This window comes from Salvelinus alpinus, chromosome 19, assembly GCF_045679555.1.
Source record: "Salvelinus alpinus chromosome 19, SLU_Salpinus.1, whole genome shotgun sequence".
In the NCBI taxonomy this organism is placed as follows: Eukaryota; Metazoa; Chordata; class Actinopteri; order Salmoniformes; family Salmonidae; genus Salvelinus; species Salvelinus alpinus.
The window spans coordinates 27,027,474-27,035,157 of NC_092104.1; positions in this window are offsets into that span (position 1 = coordinate 27,027,474).

Here is a 7,684-nt window from a genome sequence, read left to right on the forward strand (position 1 = left end):
CAGATCGAGGGAGATTATCAGTGGTCTTGTATGTCTTCCATTTCCTAATAATTGCTCCCACAGTTGATTTCTTCAAACCAAGCTGCTTACCTATTGCAGATTCAGTCTTCCCAGCCTGGTGCAGGTCTACAATTTTGTTTCTGGTGTCCTTTGACAGCTCTTTGGTCTTGGCCATAGTGGAGTTTGGAGTGTGACTGTTTGAGGTTGTGGACAGGTGTCTTTTATACTGATAACAAGTTCAAACAGGTGCCATTAATACAGGTAACGAGTGGAGGACAGAGGAGCCCCTTAAAGAAGAAGTTACAGGTCTGTGAGAGCCAGAAATCTTGCTTGTTTGTAGGTGACCAAATACTTATTTTCCACCATAATTTGCAAATAAATTCATAAAAAATCCTACAATGTGATTTTCGGGAGAAAAAAAATCTCATTTTGTCTGTCATAGTTGAAGTGTACCTATGATGAAAATTACAGGCCTCTCTCATCTTTTTAACTGGGAGAACTTGCACAATTGGTGGCTGACTAAATACTTTTTTGCCCCACTGTATGTCCGTTACCTTTTATGAGGGGTCAATTAAGGGAGACATCCTCTTCTGCAAACCACTGGAAACCAGGACAACAGGAGAGGATATTTTTTAAGTACTGGACAGCTGTCATGGAAATTCAGTACTGAGAGAGACTTGGTCATTTCTTCAAACAATCATCTTTTTTAATATCGATTAATTATTGCAATAATGAAACCGTCAGCCCAACAGTCTTGTTCTGACTGTTAGGCTGAGAGCCTAACTGAAAATGAAAAAAATGATATTATATAGAACCTAAAAAATGCTTAGTCACAATGGTTCCATCTCCCATAAGCCACCTTGGTTATCTACACAGGATGTTGTTTTACGCCCAACCCGGCTTAGTTTTCCAGATGCCAGGAACATGAGACAATGAGGCATTGTTCTAAACTCTTCCAGGCTCTCTCCATCTCGGGTCACACACACCACATGTTGTCTATGAAATGCCATCTTTTAATCACCAACATCAATCACTTGTCAGCTTCAAGCTATCTCTAGTAAAACCCATGTCTTCAACACCTAGACTATCTGCAGGGTGCTGGAGTGGAGACCAAAAAACACAGCATTAGCAGGTCAGAAATATCTTACTGTTTGTTAAGTAAATATTTGTTACATTACCAACAAATAAGGTGAATACATCATTTTTCTATTACACAGCTTTGTGACATCAAATGGACTTTGGTGGTCAAGATATGTTGGTATTGGTACTGATGGCACAAAAGCCATGACAGGGAGACATAGTGGAGTGGTAACGCGTGTGCAAGCAGTTGCTCCCGACGCCACTTGGGTACACTGCAGAATCCACTGAGAGACTCTTGCTGCCAAGGGAATGCCTGACAGATTGAAAGACGTTTTGGACACTACAGTGAAAATGGTTAACTTTGTTAAAGCAAGGCCCTGAACTCTCGTGTATTTTCTGCACTATGCACTGATATGGGCAGCAACCATGTAACGCTTTTACAACATACAGAAGTGCGCTGGTTATCAAGAGGCAAAGTATTGACATGTTTTTAAAAAATTGAGAGAAAAGCTTAAAGTTTCTTTACTGACCATCATTTTCACTTGTCTGACCGCTTGCATGATGACGAGTTTCTCACACGACTGGCCTATCTAGGTGATGTTTTTTCCCGCCTGAATGATCTGAATCTAGGATTACAGGGACTCTCCGCAACTATATTCAATGTGCGGGACAAAATTGAGGCTATGATTAAGAAGTTGGAGCTCGCCTCCCGGGTGGCGCAGTGGTCTAGGGCACTGCATCGCAGTGCTAGCTGCGCCACCAGAGTCTCTGGGTTCGCGCCCAGGCTCTGTCGCAGCCGGCCGCGACCGGGAGGTCCGTGGGGCGACGCACAATTGGCATAGCGTCGTCCGGGTTAGGGAGGGTTTGGCCGGTAGGGATATCCTTGTCTCATCGCGCTCCAGCGACTCCTGTGGCGGGCCGGGCGCAGTGCGCGCTAACCAAGGGGGCCAGGTACACGGTGTTTCCTCCGACACATTGGTGCGGCTGGCTTCCGGGTTGGAGGCGCGCTGTGTTAAGAAGCAGTGCGGCTTGGTTGGGTTGTGCTTCGGAGGACGCATGGCTTTCGACCTTCGTCTCTCCCGAGCCCGTACGGGAGTTGTAGCGATGAGACAAGATAGTAATTACTAGCGATTGGATACCAAGAAAATTGGGGGAAAAAATGGGATAAAAAATTAAAATAAAAAAAAGAAGTTGGAGCTCTTCTCTGTCTGCATTAACAAGGACAACACACAGGTCTTTCCATCATTGTATGATTTTTTTGTGCGTAAATGAACTCAAGCTTGTGATGTGATATAACAAAGCACCTGAGTGAGTTGGGTGTGCAATTACGCAGGTACTTTCCCGAAATGGATGACACAAACAACTGGATTCGTTATCCCTTTCATGCCCTGCCTCCAGTCCACTTACCGATATCTGAACAAGAGAGCCTCATCAAAATTGCAACAAGCGGTTCTGTGAAAATTGAATTTAATCAGAAGCCACTGCAAGATTTCTGGATTGGGCTGCGCTCAGAGTATCCTGCCTTGGCAAATCGCACTGCTAAGACACTCACACTCATTATTATGTTTAATGAGGCTTATAATGATGGCAAAAAAAAACAAAATTAGAGAGTGCGCTGACCCTGGTGCTAGAGGGGGTACGAAGCGGGAGGTTGAATGTTTGAAGGTGTACGGGACTATAAAAAGTTTGGGAACCACTGCTGTAGACTGACCAGGTGAATCCAGGTGAAAGCTATGATCCCTTATTGATGTCACTTTTGAAATCCACTTCAATCAGTGTAGATGAAGGGGAGGAGACAGGTTAAAGAAATACATGTTATTTTCTACCTGACTTGTGTGCGAGTGTAATTAAAGCCTCTAACTTATAATACCATGTGTGGCTGGAAAATTAGGCTTTTCACCATCATCAGATTAAAATGAAAGGAACTCTCAGCACGTTACCAGACATAAAAGAAAAAGGCAGGAGATAAAACATAAAGCCTACTTATTTTATAGGATGCTGTGTTTATGATCTTAACTGACCCCACAAAGCGATTTTCTCCATTACTGGCCTGGGGAGATAGAGTGTAGGCGAGGCAGAATACCTGCTAGACTAGAACAGATAACAGAACAGCATGACACTCACCTGGAATGATTATGAGACGGAAGGAGAGGATGAACAATAGTAGTATACTGTACAGGCTAACTGGCCGTCTCAGCTGCATCATTCACTTCAATGTTTCATGGTGATGAAAGTAATAGTCAGCTGTCACGCCCTGATCTGTTTCACCTGTCCCTGTGATTGTCTCCACCCCATCCAGGTGTCGCTTATTTTCCCCAGTCTATTTATCCCTGTGTTTCCTGTCTCTCTACCAGTTCGTCCTGTATGTTTAGTCAAGTCAACCAGCGTGTTTTTCCCCATGCTCCTTTTCTATTCTCTTTTGCTAATCTTCCCGGTTTTGACCACTGACCACTTTCCCGCTTGCCTGGTCATCCTGCCTGCCCTGACCTTGAATCTGCTTGCCCTTCGGTACCTATTGGACTCTGAACTGGACTCTGAACTGACTCTGAATTGGACTCTGAACTGAGTCTGAACCTTTTGCCTGTACACAACCATTCTCTTGCTTACCCCTTTTTGGATGAATAAACATTGTAAGACTCCAACCATCTGCCTCCTGTGTCTGCATCTGGGTCTCGCCTTGTGCCTTGATAGTCGGCTACTTCGTTCTTATCTTAAATTAAGAAATGTGGTGGCCTTTGGTTTTGCTCCGGAACATAATTATAATAATTTGTACACTGCATATTGACCACAACTAAGCCCCCAAAAATATTGTATTTGAAAATAACAATTAAAATCAAATCCACTAAGCGCAAACCAGATGGGATGGTGTATCGCTGCAGAATGCTGTGGTAGCCATGCTGGTTAAGTGTGCCTTGAATTCTAAATAAATCACTGACAGTGTCACCAGCAAAGCACACCCACACCATCACACCTCCTCCTCCATGCTTCACGGTGGGAACTACACATGTGGAGATCATCCGTTCACCTACTCTGCGTCTCACAAAGACACGGCGTTTGGAAACAAAAATCTAAAATTTGGACTCCTCAGACCAAAGGACAGATTTCCACTGGTCTAATGTTAATTGCTGGTGTTTCTTCGCCCAAGCAAGTCTCTTCTTCTTATCGGTGTTCTTTAGTAGTGGTTTCTTTGCAGCAATAAGACCATGATGGTCTGATTAAGGCAGTCTCCCCTGAACAGTTGATGTTGAGATGTGTCTGTAACTTGAACTCCGTGTAGAACAATATGGCCTTAAATGGCCAATTACTCTTATAATCTCCACCTGGCACAGCCAGAAGAGGACTGGCCACCCCTCGGAGCCTGGTTCCTCTCTAGGGTTCTTCTTAGGGTCCTGCCTTTCAAGGGAGTTTTTCCTAGCCACTGTGCTTTTACATCTCAATTGCTTGCTGTTTGGGGTTTTAAGCTGGGTGTCTGTATAGCACTCTGTGACATCTGCTGATGTAAAAATGGCTTTATAAATACATTTGATTGATTGAAGCATTTACTTGGTCTGCAATTTCTGAGGCTGGTAACTTTAACGAACTTATCCTCTGCAGCAGAGGTAACTCTGGTTCTTTTTTTCCTGTGGTGGTCCTCATGAGAGCCAGTTTCATCATCGTGCTTGATGGTTTTTGCAACTGCACTTGAAGAATTTTCCAGATTGACTGATCTTCATGTCTCAAAGTAATGATGGACTGTCGTTTCTCTTTGCTTATTTGAGCTGTTCTTGCCATAATATGGACTTGGTCTTTTAGCAAATAGGGCTATGTTCTGTATACCACCCCTACCTTGTCACAACACAACTGATTGGCTCAAACGCATTAAGAAGGAAAGAAATTCCACAAATTCACTTTTAACAAGGCACACCTGTTCATTGAAATGCATTCCAGGTGACTGCCTCATGAAGCTGGTTGAGAGAATGCCAAGAGTGTGCAAAGCTGTCATCAAGACAAAAGGTGGCTACTTTGAAGAATCTCAAATATAAATATATATTTTTTTGTTTAACACTTTTTTGGTTTATACATTATTCCATATATGTTATTTCATTGTTTTGATATCTTCGATATTATTCTACAATGTGGAAAATAGTAAAAATAAAGAAAAACCCTGTAATGAGTAGGTGTGTCCAAACTTTTAACTGGTACTGTAGGTAAACAAGCACAATACATTACCCACTTCAATGTCTTCACATTCTTTCGAAAATTTTGTTAATAGTTTACACCGGTTTCACAGAGTAACAGCTGAATCAAACCCATCTGACAACAATTTTGACCATTGGTAATTTGTATTCCTGACCAAATCCATATGTTTAATCAGGTTAACAAAACATGTTATATTAACATATTGGTAACTGTAAAAAAAAATCCTGTATCATCAACTCTCACACAAAGAACTTTTTGTAACATACCATCCAACTTTAAAGCCACAGAGTCCTTGGTTAGATAGCTGACAAAGTTTCATAGGTGGTTCCCCATCCTTATTTCTCAGCTTTTGAATCAGATTCGCCAGTCCAATAGTCCACAGCGTCAAACACTGCTTGCTCACTCTTTTGACCGAGGAGTTTCTCCCTGGTTTCTCTTAGCTTTTGTACAATGTATTTGTATTTATTATGGATCCCCATTAGAGTGGATAGTGGATCCCCACTCTTCTTGAGGTCCGGCAAAATTAAGGCACGTATATAATTTTAAAAACTACAGTTCGTCCTTGAGATCTAACAATTGTTTCAACAGATCCTTGAATCTTGGGCAATGGCGGTTGAAAACTAAAGGCCTTCAGAGCCCTAGCCAAGGCGGGTTTCAGTCTTGGTGTATAAAATGGTTTTGTGATGTCATCAAAGTACCTCTCAAAATAATAAGCATCTGGTTCAAACAAACAACAATGCCTTAGCTGGCTAAGATGGTTCACTTCACACCCTATGCACAACTTATTTGGCTTGATCGCTACGATGTGTTCCAGGATAAAAAACAATGTTGCCTTGATAACCTTTACGATTGGGGTGGTGAGACAACTGTCCGGGTCATCAAGCACTTCCACAGGCTTTGGCAGGCATGTTAGATTTAAAGGCCCTATTTTCGAGCCAGTGGTAGTTTGTTGGTGGAAAAGACTCCAGAGTCGTAGGTTTTTGGGGTGGAAAACCAGTCTGCACGTTGTCAGCCAAGGCCTCAAGGTACCAGTCCATAGGGCTGCGGTCTTCAAAGCCGGTTTGTGAATATTCTTTAGACATACTCTTCAAACTGGTGCCAGGATTTTGTCATTCAATAGTTGTCTTGTCTCTTTTAAACCGTTGTTCTGGTAGCTCGAGGCGGGGCCACAATACGTCAGTGTTAATATCCACAGTCAAACTCTAGCTCATCTTCAACATTGGCCGGAAGTAGCTCTGGTCTAATATAGTCATTCCGTTTTAACCCTTCAATACATTTGAACAACACATCTATTCGGTTAGCGACATCTTGCGTGTGAGACACAGAAAAAACATTCCTGAAATCACCCCATACCCTTGAGGTGAAATCCACATGTGGTGTCTTACTTTGCAAAAACTCCTTGCCTTCTTCCGTTGTGTAAAATGTAACCATAGGTTCACAGGGCAAGAAAACATAACCCCCGATACGACCATCTGAAATGTTCCACTCGTCCCTCAACATATCTGAATCCAGCTGGAGAACTTGTCTCAAAATCGGCAGAGATTTCTTGGGGGCTGACAAATTCATCACGTCTTCAACATCAAGATGGACCCTCTTGGTGGAGTAAAGTAGACCCGACCTATTGGTAGATTTTGCAGGTGCTTCAACATCCATCACAGGTACTTGACCAAGCTCCATGGTAGATGATCGATAGGGCATACCAAGTTTCACTCAGCCAAGTCTGAAGTAAATACCCTAAACGTGACATTATAAATACCTAAAGTGGAAAACAAAAATAAACTGGTGTGTGGTTTGATCCCTAGACAATTCAGATCAAAAGTGTTTACAACCACAGGTGAAACCACCGGGTTATCTATTTTAATTACCAAATGTTATTACCACCGGACATGCCCCCATCCTAAATCCAGAGGTGTGCAATACAGTTTGACACAAACCACTCTACAATAACTACTAATGTCGTCTTGGTATGCAACTCCAGTGTATATTTGGCTTTGAGTTTTATGTTATTGCATTTGTCTCCCAGTGTCTGTTGGAAAGCAGACTGAACCAGTTTTTTTTTGCCTGTGCTTAGCTCTATTCCTTTTCATTTTATCAACATCAACAAAAACTCCCTAGTCCTTGCCGATGAAGAGTGGTACTCAGTGATGTGCGGTGTTGGATATGCCCCCAACATAATGCTTTGTATTCAAGACAAAAAGTTAATTTCTGTGCCACATTTTTTACATCATTACTTTAGTGCCTTATTGCAAACAGATGCATGTTTTGGAATATTTATATTATGTACAGACTTCATTTAGGTTAGTATTGTGGAGTATCTACAATGGTGTTGATCCATATTCAGTTTTCTCCTATCACAGCCATTAAAATCTGTAACTGCTTTAACATCACCATTTGGCCTCATGGTGAAATCCCTGAGCAGTTTCCT